At 39.3% G+C, this 16,667-nt stretch overlaps 1 protein-coding gene and 1 pseudogene across 7 annotated transcripts in view; one reads left to right on the forward strand and one right to left on the reverse strand.

Moving 5' to 3' along the window:
• LYPD6 (LY6/PLAUR domain containing 6) overlaps positions 1-16,667 on the reverse strand; it is a 163,568-nt gene that overhangs the window by 38,831 nt on the left and 108,070 nt on the right. The window lies entirely within an intron of this gene.
• LOC138145077 (large ribosomal subunit protein uL1-like) lies at positions 13,805-16,666 on the forward strand (annotated as a pseudogene).

Below are 16,667 nucleotides of genomic sequence, written 5' to 3' on the forward strand. Positions count from 1 at the left end.
TTGATGTACAGTGGTAAACACCCCATCCTCACCTCAAGGCCAAAGATAAATGCTCCCCTCCTTGCTTGGAGACAAGGAAGAAAGCCCCACTCCCAAAGTGGGGAATACCCTAGAAAAAGCCTATGTAAACATACACTGAAACCCCCAGCCAGCAGAGACTGTCTGTCTCCCATTGTCCGCTGATGCCCAGAGACCTCCTTCTTCATCTTTCCAGGATCACTTAAAATTCTGTATGGAGCTCCTCTGGGCTATATTGTTCTTCTTCCTCTTCCTTAATCCCAGTTAGGTTTTGCTGTTATTGTGCTAATGCCTTATAAAAAAAAACCCAAAAAAAACCCAACTGCTGCTTACCCATCAATGGCTGCTAGTGCTTTAAGTGTAAATGTGCCACTAACAAAGATTCCTGCAGTCACCCTTGGGGTTGTCTCTTCTTGCCAGACTCCAGATGAACCAGCTGAATGGGCAGAAGGTCAAGCTGGGGCCGCAGGTATCTTCTTTTACTCCATGAGCCACTGACCAGAGCTGTGACTGAGCACCCTGACCTCTGCACCTCTAAGATGGAGACAGACAGCTTCACTGCTCCCCCCCATCCATCCTGGACTGGATAAGAGTTAGGCCTCTGAACCATGTGCTCCACTGGAAGGAGCCCCGTCATCTCTTCCCCTTAGCTCATGAATAGCGATCACTCAACGAAGTAACATCACCAATATCTTGATGAATATGGCACTGTGATTCAGGACTTGAAATGGCTGAGGTTCAGTGGGAGGGCTTCCTCCATCCCACTATGTCTATAAATTGCTGACCAAAGGTGGAACTAGTTAGGCCCTCAGCAGCCAAATCGATACCATGACAAGCATGGCATTATAATTCAAGATCCAAAAGCAAGGGCTTGGGGTCTCAGCTTCCTTCATCAACAATAGGGAATTTCTTTTCCCCTTAGACCTATGAGAGCTGACCAAGGCTGTATGTAACCAGGGCCTCCAACTGCTGTCATCAGGGCCAGAGTCTGAACCATGAACCACAGCAACAGCTCCGCTATGATCAAGAGAAGGCAATGTAAGCGGCTGCATCAGCAGCACTGCCACCACCAAAACACTGGGTAGACAGAGGACATCTCCAGTGGATCCCCACAGCCTGGGTCAATGTCACCCCTCCCCCATCCCTTTGCCTTTCCATGGAATTCCCAAACAAGTTCTTCTCCTTATCCCAGCTCTGACCTGGGTATAAGCCTTGTCTTTACACGTTGATTCCCCAGATGAGAATAATACTTTTTTCTCTGCTCTTCTCAGAATGTTTTACTCTGCTACCTTCAGGCTATGTTTATGCTGTCACTCTCCATTCCTATCTTTCCCTCTTTTTAAATGATTTTGAGGATTCTCTAACTCTAAATCTGATTCAATGAGTCCCGGAAGCTGTCTTTCACCCTCTAGGCTGGCCTTTCTGTGCTGTTGGGCTTGAAAACCATCATTGCTTCAGCGGCCAGTATAGCTATCCCTAACACTGCCCTTGTTTGTGAGGTCAGCTTCTTTACCTGACAGCTCTCTGGGCACCTGAACTTCCTCATTTCTGGAGGCTATGTGCCCCTCCTCATAGCATGGGGCTTAAAGGCTCTGAAAAGCAAGACTTAGAGCTCATTAGAATAGAGACGGACTTTTTGGTCCAATCATGGACCTATTGAGCAACTGATGCCCTACTCCTCCCAATCAAATGAGGTCCTTTTTTTTTATCCTCCAGTTTAGCCCAGTGACACTAAAAATAGATAGTCCCATATAAAGTATTCAGGAATAACACTTGGGGCATAATGAATCGCTTGCACAAGTATGTATTCATGCTCAAAATTGCACATGGAGGATATTGAGCACAGAATTTCCTCCTCTGGGTTGAAGATTAATTCTGAACCCATGCAAGGGCTACCCCCTCTGGTTTACTGATAAATCATCCTTCTTTTTTTCCTTTGCCTTAGCTACTTTAAAAATGATTACAAGATGTTTTTCACAGCATGTCTAAAATTTGGAAGATATGTTAGAAATAAGCTGATTTACAAATAAGACACTTCTTGTCATGTATCTATAAAGATATTCTGCAAGAAATTGTTTGTACCAGGAACTGGGAGTTAGGGAAAGGGAAGAGAATAAGCACTGAGATTGTATCTACTGTGTGAAGCATTATATTAAGCACTTTTACAAATTTATCTCATTTGATTCTCACCACAAATCTGCAAGGTATGGGCTATTATTACCCCTTTTTTAAAGTTGAGAGAACTGAGGCAAACGGATGTTAAGTGACATACCTACGAAGTGTCTGAGGCCAGATTTGAACTCAGGTCTTCTTGACTCTAGGCTCGGTGTTCTATCCACTGAGCCACCTAGGTGCCTAAAGGGTGATATCTACCTAGGGGAGCAGGTTAGGGGATAGAAACTAAGTAATCAAATATTCATCAAAAGAACACAAGTAATGAACATCAAAGGAAGACTGTGGCCAAAAGTCTGAGAAAATAGTCAGGAATTAGAAAATAAATGAAAATTGATGGGTAAGACAAAGTGGAAGTGAGTATGGAGTCTAGGCAGCAAATATATCTGTCAGCATCAGGGAAACAGTAATAAGTGGCTGAGATTTGACCTAACCAGAAAGCTTCATGAATATTTCCTGCTAAGGTAGGAAGCAATGTTAGCTTACGGGATGCCTAGAACCCCCAAATCAGAGCCTGTAAGTAGTTGCCTCTGGATGAAATAGGGATTGAGAAGGATTTTGGGATAGTAACAGGATGGGAACCTAACACAACTAAGAGAATTACATCAAAAATCCCATTGCCAGATTTTTGTATAGACATAGTGTGGTGGAATCAGCAAAACCCGAATGAATCAGGAAGCAAGTAATTATTGGCCCATTACATCTCCCCTAGAAGAGAATTTCTAGAGTAGAGAAATACAGTTTTTCAGGTCCAGAGGCCTTCATTCTTTACAGAGGTGGACCCTTACAAGATTGATGACTATCTGGACCTTTTCTCTCCTGACTCCTATATACTAACCCTGGAGAAATAAGTCACTGGATGAATGGCATGGGTTCTAGACTGTGAACCTAAATAACCTTTTTAAAAGGACTGAACAAGAGGACATGGGCTCCATGTAAAGTACGAGGGACTTAGGTCAGAGAACCATTGCTTGCCAGGGACAACTATAAAATGCTAGTGACATTCTCAGTAGACTCTATAATCTCCTTATCCAGACGAATTTCACAGCAGAACATTTTCTTATCTGGCTAGGTCAGAGTGGTGGTTATCATCACTTGGATTTACAAGGCTTAATTCTCCAGAACTATTATTTCTTCCCAGGTACTATGCCTATAATTCAGATAAGCTGCCACCAGTACAAGGTGGTACCTGAGCTGATAAAGAAGTAAAGTGATTCCATACACCTGCTTCATTGGGACAAAAATGATAGAGCATGCTCTTCTGATCAGTTATGGTAAATTAAATAGCAAACCGAAATTTTTGTTAAAAAAAAAAAAACAACAAATAATTAGTAAATAATTTTTTAAACTTTTTTTTTGGAGGGGGCAAGGCAAGGCACTTGGGGTTAAATGATTTGTCCAAGGTCTCACAACTAGTTTAGTGTCAAGTGTCTGAAGTTGGATTTGAACTCAGGTCCTCCTGACTCCAGGGCAGATGCTCTATTCACTGCATCACCTAGCTGACCCAGTAGTAATAAGTATTTTTTAAAGATATACCTAATTTAGAACAGAAGTTCTTAGCTTTTTCTTTATCATGTAAACTTCCCCCTTTGGCAGCCTATTGACTTCTTCTCAAAATAATGTTTTTAAATAATAAAACACATAGTATTACAAAAGAAATCCGTTATACCAGAATACAGTTATTAAATATTTTTTTTTAACTCAGAGACCTTAGGTTAAGAACCTCTGATTTAAGCTTAAAGAAATATAAACACTCAAACACAGTTAAGGTGCCTCTCTCACTAATCTTCAGTTTTTATCAATAAGTTAGAGAAATGGTCCCACTCTCCTTGGCTGCCACCCAGCTGAACAGTAGCTTGATCTACTTATGTCAGGTTCCGTTGGTAACAGCTGCAAATACACGGTAATTTTCACAGTCTGGTCTCTGACATAGGCTGCTATCTGTGAAAAGGGATTGTAGTTATTGAAAGCCCAGTCTTTGCTAGAATATACCTCTTAAAATACAGCTAAAGAGAACATTACTGGATTTTAAAACAGAAATATAAAGTTATTTCACCACAAATGCTTGGTCCTTCTTAGTAGCAGGGGAAGGCCCAGTAAAGCAAAAAGAATGTTGTGTTTGGAGCAAGAGACTCTGAGTTCAAATCACAGTTTGTATCCTGTGTGACCTTGGACAAGTCGATTCATGTTTGGGGTTTACTTTCCTCACCAGGAAAACGTTGGGACTGGACCAAGGTCCCTTTTAGCTCTCCATCTATGATCCTTTGCCCTATTAAGATCCAATCTGGCCCTAAGCATCTAAATTCTTGAGCTATTTGTATAATAGGTCTGATACATCTTGTATCACTGGAACAAAAACTCTAAAGATTTGTCCAATTTATTTATAAGCATCTATAAATAACAGTTATTAAAGAGAGAAATTATTATTCTATAACATTATTCAGACAAAAACAGCTACAATATCTAAGAGGGATGTACTTGATAATAAAGTACATTCTTTTTTTTTCATATATGTTAACTCCCTCCCTAGAAAAATATTTTACTAGCTGTTTAGGGTTAGCCCAGTTTGATACTGACTTTTCTGGCTAACTACTAATAGTGGAAATGGTCATCTGATAGTTCATTCCCTTCCTTCTTCTAATCCTCCATTTGGTTGTAGTTATTCCTGTTCCTTGTTTTTCCAACCCTACATTCTCTGTTTTAAACTTTATAATACCAAGGTAACAGGTTTATAATTCCCTATATGGCTTTTTAAATGAAGGAAAGGCACCATGTGGATGTATCAAATATGCAAGTTTCATTTACCAGAGGACCTGGCACAGTGTCCAGGATGATGCCTTGAACGTCAACATTAGTAAATGTTGAATAAATGAATGGATGGTCTAAGAAGAAGATCTGGTCATCTATATAAAGGGGAAGCTTATTAATGACACTAAGTATGGCATTACATTAAACTATTCTTTCAAGAATGCTAACCCACTCACCTTTGGATCATATTTACCAGATGGCTGACTGAGAATGGCCATAGAACTAAGCAAGACTATCTCAAGTGGCTCATGTGGGAAACAAACTCATTGCCATAGCCTGCTTATTATGGTGCCATGTTGACCAATCAACAACAATCTTAACTTAATAGATAGTCATTATAGGATTGTACCACAAAAATCCAAAGGACCCCACATTTCTTCCTGACAAGTTCTTAGATTAAAACAGGAGCCATCTCAGATTTACCCTTACTAGATTAGGTCCTTCGTAACAAACCTAAAGTCATAGCCATATTTGGCTCTCTAGTAGCCATTGGTTTCCAAAATCACTCCTAAGATATGAACCTAGTGATACTGAATTCTCCCCACACATACAATATTTTAACTGGGGTTGGTGCCAGGTGTAGTAGGGTATCCAGTGACCTGACCCCTTTTCATTATGGCAAACACTGCAATAAATAGCGTTATTTATTTCTTCTCTCTACAGGAATCTTGGCTCCTTGAGGAAGAAGAAGAGAGCAGGGCTAGTTGCCCCAGAGGACTATAGTCTTAGAGCACAGGAAGAGACTAGCAAAAAGCAAGAGGGGTAATAAGCTACTGTAATGCCAAGCAAAGGCAACTTCCCAAGGTTCAAAATACCAGCATAGGTGCTCTCCATTTTATTCAGTGACAAATTAAGAACAGAGAGAATAAACATATAGCATAATTCAAAATACAGCATTTATCAAGTGTGATTTAATCAGGTACTACCCCATCCCTGGATATTACATTCATTTAATCAATCACAAAGTCCCTCTTCTAAATACTACTCCACCCCTAGGCTGTACATTGATTTAGTCCACCACAAAGCCCCTCTTCTCAAATGGAGACTAGTTTCCAATCATAAGTAAAGTACATTCATTGGTTTAATCACAGAGCACAAAAAAGTCAAAAGTTCCCCACCCTTGGATCACAATTGAATCAACCCCAGAGTTACAACAAGCTTAAGCACAGCATTTAATACCCAAATGGAGGTCTTTTCTTCATCTTGACAGAGGCAAGTTCTCACCAATCTTTGTACCTGGGGAGACAAAGCTTAGCAAGGCCACATGATACATTGCCAGTGTCTTCATTAATTCATTCTCTGTCTGCAGAACAGTCCTAGGACCCCTGAAAACATTAGCAAAACCCCCTTCCAGGATTTCTGTAAACATACAACAAGAAAATCCTTCTTCAGGGCTTCTGAACCAACAGCAAGTTTCCAGAACCTCTGCAACAACAGCACTGCCCTTCACCAGTGGATAGAATTCACTCTCTGTCTGCAGAACAGTCTCAGGAGCTCTGAACCAACAGCAAGGTTCCAAGACTTCTGCAACAACAGGACTGTCCTTCACCAGTGGACAAATCTGGCAAAACAACATCAAAACAGACAGACAAAGTACCAGCATAACAGCCATGTCTCCTCAGACCTTGGCAGCTATGAGTGGCAGCTCGCAAAAGTCCTGGGCAATTCAAAGTGGCCCTCAGCAATCCTCTCAGTCTCTCTCTGCCTCCAAAGGTGCTGCTTCCAAAAAGTTCTTCTGCCTCTCTCTTGTGTCTCTCCAAATCTACGTCACCAGCTCCTCCCAGTTCAGCTCCCTCTTTTCACATCAAGAAGTCTATCCCACAAGTGGGATTCACAAGCTCTGGGTTTTAACACAATCAAACCAAAAACCAAGCCAATACAGGGGGATCTTTAAATTATATTACTATTACAGCCACTCAAACTCAGAATTTTTTTACAATTGGGCTCAAGTCATTCTTATGTTCTTCCACAACTTGAGACTAAAATTAGATTCTTATGGCCTGAAAGAAACATCAATTCTAACCTCGTTTGAATAAAAATCTCCTCTGACCACAGCCAGCAAGTAATTCAGTCTTTATTTGAAAATATCAGGTGAGAGAGAATCTATTACCTCTGTCCTTCCTAAAATGTGGCCCCCAGAACTGAACACAATATTCTAGATGTGATTTGACAAGGGCAGAGTAAAGGAGTTGAGCCTTTCTTATTTTACCAAAGAGGAAACTGAGCCTCAGAGTGGTCAGTTGACCCACTTCAAGTCAGGTAGAAAGTAGAAGAGCCAGAATTCAAACCCAGTTTCTTTGATTCCAAATCCAGTTTTCTTTCTCCTATATCATGCTATCCTTATATAAAGGTACAATATCATACTCAATAGGTCTTGAATAGAGCACAAAGCTTCTGACTGCCATGTCCTAAGATGCTGGGGCTTTAAGTAGCTGTATATACTATGGTTAAATGGAATTTGGACTCAAATGCTTCTTTCCTATCTCAAGTCATTCCACATATAGCACCCACTGATAGCCCAGAACATTTGGTGTCTATAATGGGTTATAGCCTATTCTGGTGAGATGAGGACAGAACAGCCCACCTTTACTGATCAAACATTATTTGAGTGAGTGCCTAGTATGGCAATGATAAATAGATATGGTGCCTTTCCTCATGGAGATGACAGTCCAGAAGGGGAGATAAAACATGTATATGATAATTACTTGAAAATATGAACTAATTTATCTTTTTCTTACATAATGATCTCAGTAAGGATATTAGGAATCATAAGAAAACAATAATATATTGCTTTCTTCCTAATAACCAGTTGAGCTTAGCCTCACTAAGATAATGTTTTTATGAAAAATCATAATTTTAAAACACTAGGGAAATGGGCTTGGATGATGCTTCATGGGGTGGGGAATGCAGCAGGGGAGCAGGCATTTTGGGTAGCATGAAGATATTGAATCCCTGGGATACAGGAAAGAGGATGCTTAGAAAGGAATGGAGGATGGTAGCCAAATTTTACTTGCTTCAAAATTTTGCATAGGTCCAGGAAATGACCTTTAAGACCTTTCTAACTCTGGAATTCTATGAAATTTTGCCTAGGCCTATCCTTCTTCAAAGGAGAATAATAAAGATTATCACACTTTGGCCTTTGCAGCACCAGTTTTGAGATATGCTCAGGAATGTGAAATAATTTATTAGACCTGAGCCCTCTCCCTACCCTGAGAAACTTTGTATATATTTTGCATTTAATTTTCTATGTCCATATAGTACCACCTCCCTCCCTTCCACCCATAATAGTAAGCTTCTTGAGGGAAGGGATGATTTTATTTTGCTTTTTCTTATATACCCTGTCCTTAGTATAATGGTTGGTACATAGTGAGTGCTTTTAAAAATGTTGTTGAGTGAATATCATTGAACACAGCTTATTTTATTGTTTTATGGCTATAAAACACTTTAAATAAATAATCTCATTTCAGCTCAATTCAACAAAGATTTAATAAGTCCCTCTTATGCTCTATAAGATAGTGTGCAAGTATTATTATTTCCATTTTCTACATGAAGAAATTGTTTGAGAGAGGAAAAAATGACTTGTCTAAGGTAAGTGGTAAAGACATAAATTTAGTTCTTTGTGACTCTCAAGCCCAGATCTCTTTTTACTATTTTACTACTGTATCCTTGAAAGTCACAGTATTACTGACTTCATTGTTCGTTTATTCAGTCATGTTCAACTCTTTGTAACTCCATGGACCATAGCACACCAGGCCCTTCTGTCTTCCACTATCTCCCGAAGGCTGTCCAAGGACATGTGCATTGCTTCCATGACACTATCTATCCATCTCATCTTCTTCTCCTTTTGCCTTAAATCTTTCCCAATATCAGGGTCTTTTCCAATGGGTTTGCGTGTACAGTCAAATACTGCCTCTGCTACTTATTACCTGAGTTTTGTACAAAACACTTTACTTTCTGAGTCAATTTCCTAATCTGTAAAAGGAGGGGGTTTTGACTAGATAATGTTTAAGGTAACTTCCAACCATAAATTATGTGATCCTATCATCCTAATTATGAAGCAACTGAAATTCCAGGCCTCTGAGAAAAGGATTAGTAATAAAAACAGCATCATGGCTTTCAGCCAAACCTAGCCCCCAACTCTAGCTGCCAGGCAGACTGAGGCTACAAACTAGCAATCTGGGAGAATTTTGGTATTCAGCTGAATCTCCTGAAGATCTGATTATCTGCAGAAACTTTATGATGTTGTTTCTCGAGGCTACTACTATGTGTATGTTCTTCTGACATACAGGAAAAATGCACGAAACAACAATGGGAAAACCAATCACTACAGTTAATTTGCCTAGAATCAGTGAGGCAGATTCTCAGAAGCAAATCAGAATAACTCCCACCAAGAAATCCACAGAGCTGCTAGATGGTGGAATAAATAGAACACTAGGCTTAGAATCAGGAAGATTCATCTTCATCAGTTCAAGTCTGGCCTCTGACACTTACTAGCTGTGTGACCCTGGGCAGGTCACTTTAACTCTTTCAGCCTCACTTTCATATCTATAAAATGAGCTGAAGGAGGAAATGGCAAACCATTCTAGTATCTTTGCCTAGAAAATCCCAAAATGGGATCATGAAGAGTTGGACCCAACTGAAATGACCCGACAAGAAGAAATCCATAGACATTGCTAGATATCTCCAAGCTAAAATCTACATTTTGAAACCTAAAAAAATTTCATTAATCAAGAAGAAAAAATATGCTGGAAATTATGGAGGCTTTCTTCAAAATAATGCACCATCAATCCCTGTCAATTCATCTGGAGATTATGCCAATGTGACACCCATTTTCCTGACTTCTATCTGCCCTGGGTCAACCTAAGCCATATGCCATCTTTCCCCATTAGGATGCAAATATTGGCATTCCCGGTGATTCTAAGACTCTCCACTAAGAGATCAACAGTAAATATTATAATAATTGCCATTTATCTGGAACTTTAAGATTTGTAAAGCCCTTCATATCACTTAATTTGATGCTCATAACAACCCTGGGAGCTAAGGAGTATGATTATTCTCTTCACAAATAAAGAAACTGATATTCTAAAATGCTGAATGGCACCTCATAGTCACAGAGTTAGCACTGGAGTGTTTGGAGATCTGTATTCAAATCTCACCTTCAAGTCTAGCACTTTCATCCTTAAACCACACTGGGTGTCATTTGAGCTGGATGGACCAAGAATTTCTCTGGCCAAATGCTGCCCTTTGAGATAATCTCAAGTTGACTTTGTGTCCTGTGGGCCTCAAGAAGATAACCTTCCAATTCTTCATAAAAGGGTTTTCTGGATCATAGCACCTTATACCTTGATCAAATAGGCATTTATTAAGCATCTGCCAGGGGTCGGGTGCTGTTCTCTAAGTACTTTGACTTGACAAATTGTGACAAGAGGAACAATCTCCACCTAATTGGCAGAGAGTTGGCATTGAAGCTTAGAGTCCCGCCCCTGACACATAGTGGCTGGTGTGACCCTGGACAAATCTGAGTCCTCTGGACAAATCTCTGCAAGTTAGTGAAATCTCTAGACCCTTCCCAGAACAACGGTTCTAAATGCGTAAGATAAAATAAATACGATTACAAAAGAAAACAATTACAGTGAAAATAAAGGGATATTTTTCCCCATCCAAGTTCATATACCCCCTCAGGAAGTTTCTATTCCCTTGAGTTCTCTATACCAATGCAATCCCCTTTGGGCCAGGAACTGTACTAAGTGAAGGGGACACAAAAGACAAAAGGAGATAGTTCTCCTTGTATCAAGTGACAAAGAGATCACTGATGTTAAAGTACTTTGAAAGCTTTATGGTTGCAGGAAAATTGTTTCTCTGAAAAGCTTTAGGGCATATGAACAACAAATGAAAATACGTGTAATCATCAAACTCTTAGAAAAACAGGAAAAAGAAGCAATACACTAAAGTGGTCAGGAAGGCTAGAAGATCCAAAGATAAATAACTTCTCCTCTGACTCCTTGAAGATTAAGAGGGAACCATCATCAGGAGCCATCTAATTAATCTCCATTAAAAAATAAACCCCAACATACTAAGTGCCTTAGAATGTGTGTGGAAAGCATGCTAAATTCTTTCAGTTGTCCATGTCTGTAGGAATCCTTTCTGTTCCTACCCTACTCCCACCACCCAGAAGAGCCACCATCCACCAGGAGTTGCTTACTTAAATTACAGGAATTTAGAGGAAATAAATCACCTCACATGAGCTTAACTTAAGTTCAGTTGGGTATAACATTTATTAAAACCTTACTAGAGGGCTCAGTGAGTAGAGCTCTGAGCCATGGAGTCAGGAAGACCTGAGTTCAGACCAGGTCTTGTGTCCCTGGGCAAGTCAATTAACCTTTGTTTTCCTTAGTCCACTGAAGAAGGAAATGGCAAACCACATCATTATCTTTGTCAAGAAAATCCCGTAGACAGTATGGTTCGTGGGGTCACAAAAAATCAGATGTGACTGAGCAACAACAAAATATACAGAGCATGTTACTCACTAAACATCTGAGTATCGTCAATGTTTAAATAACACCTAGTTAGAGCTAGAAAAAATAGTAATAAAATTCATCTGAAAGAGCAAAAAGTCCAGAATATAAAGCGAATTAATGAAAAGAAATGCTAGGGAAGGTGGCCTAGCCATACCAGATTTTAAACTGTATCATAAAGCAGTAGTCATCAAAACTACTTGGTACTGGTTGAGGAATAGAGTAGTGGATCAATGGAATAGCTTAGGTACACAAGACACAGTAGTCAATGACTATAGTAATCTATTGTTTGATAAACCCAAAGACTCCAGCTTCTGGGATAAAAAGTCACTATTTGACAAAAACTGCTAGAAAAACTGGAAAATATTATGGTAGAAGCTGGGTATAGACCAATATCTTATACCATACACCAAAATAAAGTCTAAATGGGTGCACAATCTAGATATAAAGGCTGATACTGTAAGCAATCTGGGAGAGCAAGGAATAGTTTACCTGTCAGATTTATGAATAAGGAAAGAATTTATGACCAAAGAAGATAGAGAGAGCATTGAGAAATGCAAAATGGATAATTTTTATAACATTAAGTTGAAAAATTTTTGTACAAACAAAGCCAATGTAACCAAGATTAGGAGGGAAGCAGAAAATTGGGAAAGAATTTTTACAACCAATGTCTCTGATAAAGGCTTCATTTCTAAAATATATAGAGAACTGAGTCAAATATAGAAGAATACAAGTCATTCCCCAATTGATAAATGGTCAAAGGATATGAACAGGCATTTTTCGGAGGAAGAAATTAAAGATATCTATAATCCTATGAAAAAATGGTCTAAATAACTATTGATTAGAGAAATGCAAATTAAAACAACTTTGATGTACCACATCTCACCAGTCAGATTGGCTAAAACGACAAAACAGGAAAGTGATAAATACTGGAGAAGATATGGAAAACTGGAACATTAATGCATTATTGGCAGAGTTGTGAACTGATCTAATCATTCTGGAGAGCAATTTGGAGCTATGACCAAAGTGCTATAAAAAAATGTGCATACCTTTTGACCCAGCAATACCATTTCTAGGACTGTATACCAAAGACATCACACAAGTGGGAAAAGGATCCATATGTAAAAAAAAAAAATTATAGCAGCTCTTTTTGTGGTGGCAAAGAATTGGAAATCAAGGCAATAGCTATCAATTGGGAAATGGCTAAACAAGTTGTGGTATATGAATGTACTGGAATACTAACGTGCTATGAGGAGCAGACAAACTACATAATAACCTGAAGAGATTTATATAAACTGATGCTGAGTGAGAGAAGCAGAACCAGGAGAATTTTGTGCATAATTACAGACACATTGTATCTGTGATGATTGACTTTGATAGATGGGGCTCATCTCAGCAATGCATGGTTATAAGACAACTCCAAAGGACTCATGATGGAAAAGGCTATCCACATCCAGAGAAAGATTTACTGAGTCTGATTATAAAATGTAAAATGGATAACTTTGACTACATGAAATTGAAAAGTTTCTGTACAAACAAAGCCAATGTAACCAAGATTAAGAGGGAGGTGGGAAATTGGGAAAGAATCTTTACAACCTATGTCTCTGACAAAGGACTCATTTCTAAAATATACAGAGAATTGAGTCAAATTTATAAGAATACAAGTCATTCCCCAACTTCTAAATGGTCAAAGGATATGAACAGGGAATTTTCAGAGAAAGAAATTAAAGATATCTATAAGCACATGAAGAAATGCTCTAATTCACTATTGATTAGAGAAATGCAAATCGAAACAACTCTGGAGTACCACATCTCACCAGTCAGATTGGCTAAGATGACAAAACAGGAAAATGACAAATGCTGGAGAGGATGTGGGCAAATTGGAACACTAATGTATTGCTGGTGGAGTTGTGAACTGATCCAGCCTTTCTGGAGAGCAATCTGGAATTATGCCCAAAGGGCTATAAATACTTTCATACCCTTTGATCCAGCAATACCACTCCTAGGGTTATATCCCAAAGAGATCATAGAAATGAGAGAAAGACCCATATGTACCAAAATGTTTATAGCAGCTCTTTTTGTGGTAGCAAAGAAATGGAAATTAAGGGGGTGCCCATCAATTGGGGAATGGCTGAACAAGTTGTGTTATATACATGTTATGGAATACTATTGTGCTATAAGAAACGAGGAGCAGACGGTCTTTATATTTACCTGGAGAGACTTAAAAGAACTGATGCTGAGTGAGAAGAGTAGAACCAGGAGAAATTTGTACACAATTACAGACACAACATATGTGTGATGACCAGCTTTGATAGACTGGACTCTTCAGCAATGCAGTGATATAAGTCAATCCCAAAAGACTCATGATGGAGAGAAATATGTGCATCCAGAGAAAGAACTAAGTTTATATCCAGGTGGAAGCAAAATACCTGGTCTTTTTCCTTCTCTTATTTGGTTTTATGTCCTCTTTACCATTTTTCATTCCAGCTGGTACAATCTGTCCTTATAACCTGACTAATGTGTAATGTGAAAGTATTTACAGATCCTATACTTGACTATAAGCCGCCATGGGGGGAGGAGGGGAGGGAGGGGAACAAAATGTGAAATTCAAGGAATTGTGGAATTGAATCCTGTAAACTAAAAGGAAACAAACAAATTAATAAAAAAAGAATTAAAAAAAAGAATTACAGAGTCTGAGTACAGATTGCTCTCTCTATATTTTTTGTTTTGTTTTGTTCCTTCTTTCTCATTGTTCATTCCCTTGGTTATAATCCTTCTTTACAACTTGACTAATGTTTAATGTGAAGGTATTTGTAGAACCTATATTGGATTGCATGCCACCATGAGGGGGAGGGGAAAGGTAAGGGAGAGGAAGAAAATTTGGAAATAAAAAGCATGTGGAACTGAATGTTGTAAACTAAAAGTAAATTAATTAATTAAACTAAAAAAAGTTTTTTTTAAGGAAAATAAATAAATAACACATGGTCTTTGGCTTTATGTAGCTCAGGGTCTGAGAGGAAAGGAGCATGATAATGACACAACTACACACGGCCAGGGGTGTGGTGGCACACATCTGTAATCCCTGCTCAGGTTGGATCCCTGGAATTTGGGTGTTCAGAGGAGAATCAGGGTTGAAGCCAAGTAGGTGTTGATGCTAAGTTCTGTGCCAATATGAGTAAGCCCCTAGGAGCGGTTGGGGGGAGGGCCACTAAGCTGTCCAAGAAGGGACAAACCATCCATGGTCAGAAACAATAGATCAACTTAATGCTGGCATTGGCCTGTGAGTAGCTGCTATGCTTCCAACCTGGACAAGAGAGGGAGATTCAGTCTCAAAACAAACAAATGTGCATGATAAGTATATAGAACATGTACAATTCAATTCAAATGATAATTTTTTTACACATATCTGAAAGTATCCACTTAGGAAGACTTCTCAAAGAAAGCATCTTTTGAGTTGGGCTTTAAAAGATGGATAGGAATTCAAAAGATGGGGTAAAGATAAAGGGAGAACATTTCAGTCAAAGGAACAGAATGAGCAAAAACACAGAGGCCAGAAAGTATAGAGTTTGTACAGAAGATAGCAAGCAATTCAATTTAGATGGAACTTATAGTATCTAGTATAAGCCAAGGGTGGCAGCTTTTTCCCAGCTTGTGACCAATGAGCAGCCATAAGCAGCAAAGTCTCTTGTCTTGTGACATGCTCTATGAAGTTGTGCATGAGGTCCTGCATGGAACCCAGAACAAAGGAAGAAAGTTTTTGGAAACTGTGGAGCTGCAGATCAATCTGAAGAACTATGATCCCCAAAAGGACAAACATTTCTCTGGCACTGTCAGGCTCAAATCCACACCCCAACCTAAGTTTTCTGTGTGTGTACTGGGAGACAAGCAGCATTGTGATGAAACCAAGGCTGTAGAAATCCCCCACAAGGACATTGAGGCCCTGAAGAAGTTGAATAAGAACAAGATTGGTCAAGAAACTGGCTAAAAAGTATGATGCCTTTTTGGCCTCTGAGTCCTTGATCAAGCAAATCCCTCAAATCCTGGGCCCTGGTCTGAATAAAGCCAACAAGTTTCCATCTCTGCTCACCCACCATGAGAATATGGTGGCAAAGGCTGATGAGGTTAAATCTACTATCAAGTTCCAGATGAAGAAGGTGCCGTGTCTGGCGGTGGCTGTTGGCCACGTGAAGATGACAGACGATGAGTTTGTCTACAGCATCCATTTGGCTGTCAGTTTCGTGGTTTCTCTGCTGAAGAAAAACTGGCAAAATGTGAGGACGTTGTATATCAAGAGCACCATGGGCAAACCCCAGTGGCTGTATTAAATCAACATGGTGTTAATAAATGGCAAAAGCTGCTAATGAAAAAAAAAGATAAGGGTGGTATCAGATTGTGGAGGGCCTTGAATGCCCCCCCCAAAAAAGGAATTTGAACTCTACTTAGTAGACAGTGGGGAGACATTGAAAAACTTTAAGTGGAATGACATGATCATATGACATGACAAGGTTTCTGCAATAAGGAAGAAGTATGGCAACAGGGTGAAGGATGGTTTGGAAGATTTTGATAAAAGAGGCTAGAAAACCATTAGAAGTCTACTGGAACATTCCAGGAAGAGAGTAAGAAAGGCCTGTGCTAGAGTAGTAACCATCAGAAGAAAAGAAGACTAGAATAAATAAAAGAAATACTGCTGAACTGGAATCAACAGGATTGAAGCCTGGCTTAATAACTCAAAGTAAAGAGAAGAAAGAGGTGTAATGGGGGATGGTCTCTCTGAAGGAAAAACATGCTTAATTTACATTTCATATCACTAGCTACTCCATGGTGCTGGAGGAAAAAAAGGAAGTAGGATGATGGTGCTCATGACTAATCCTACCATATACCCCCAATATTAGCACTAGACTCCATTTTCTGTTTACTACTTTAAGCTTGATGAGGAAGGACAGGTAGAAGAAATAAAGAGAAAGCCAAGACCCTAAGGGGAATAAAAAAAAAAAGTGACAGTGCATATATTTGTATAGAAGATTCATGGAAAAGTCTAGAATGTGAGGAATTGTTGAGAGAAGGCAGGCCTGGGGCTCTAAGGAAAAACATAAATAAGGACCCTGAATATCAAGAAAAAGTAGAAAGGGACGATTCACCAAAAGACAACCTTTA

Source organism: Petaurus breviceps, unplaced genomic scaffold, assembly GCF_028583685.1.
Source record: "Petaurus breviceps papuanus isolate PSGF00001 unplaced genomic scaffold, PetGlider_PUasm1.0 90723, whole genome shotgun sequence".
Taxonomy (NCBI): domain Eukaryota; kingdom Metazoa; phylum Chordata; class Mammalia; order Diprotodontia; family Petauridae; genus Petaurus; species Petaurus breviceps.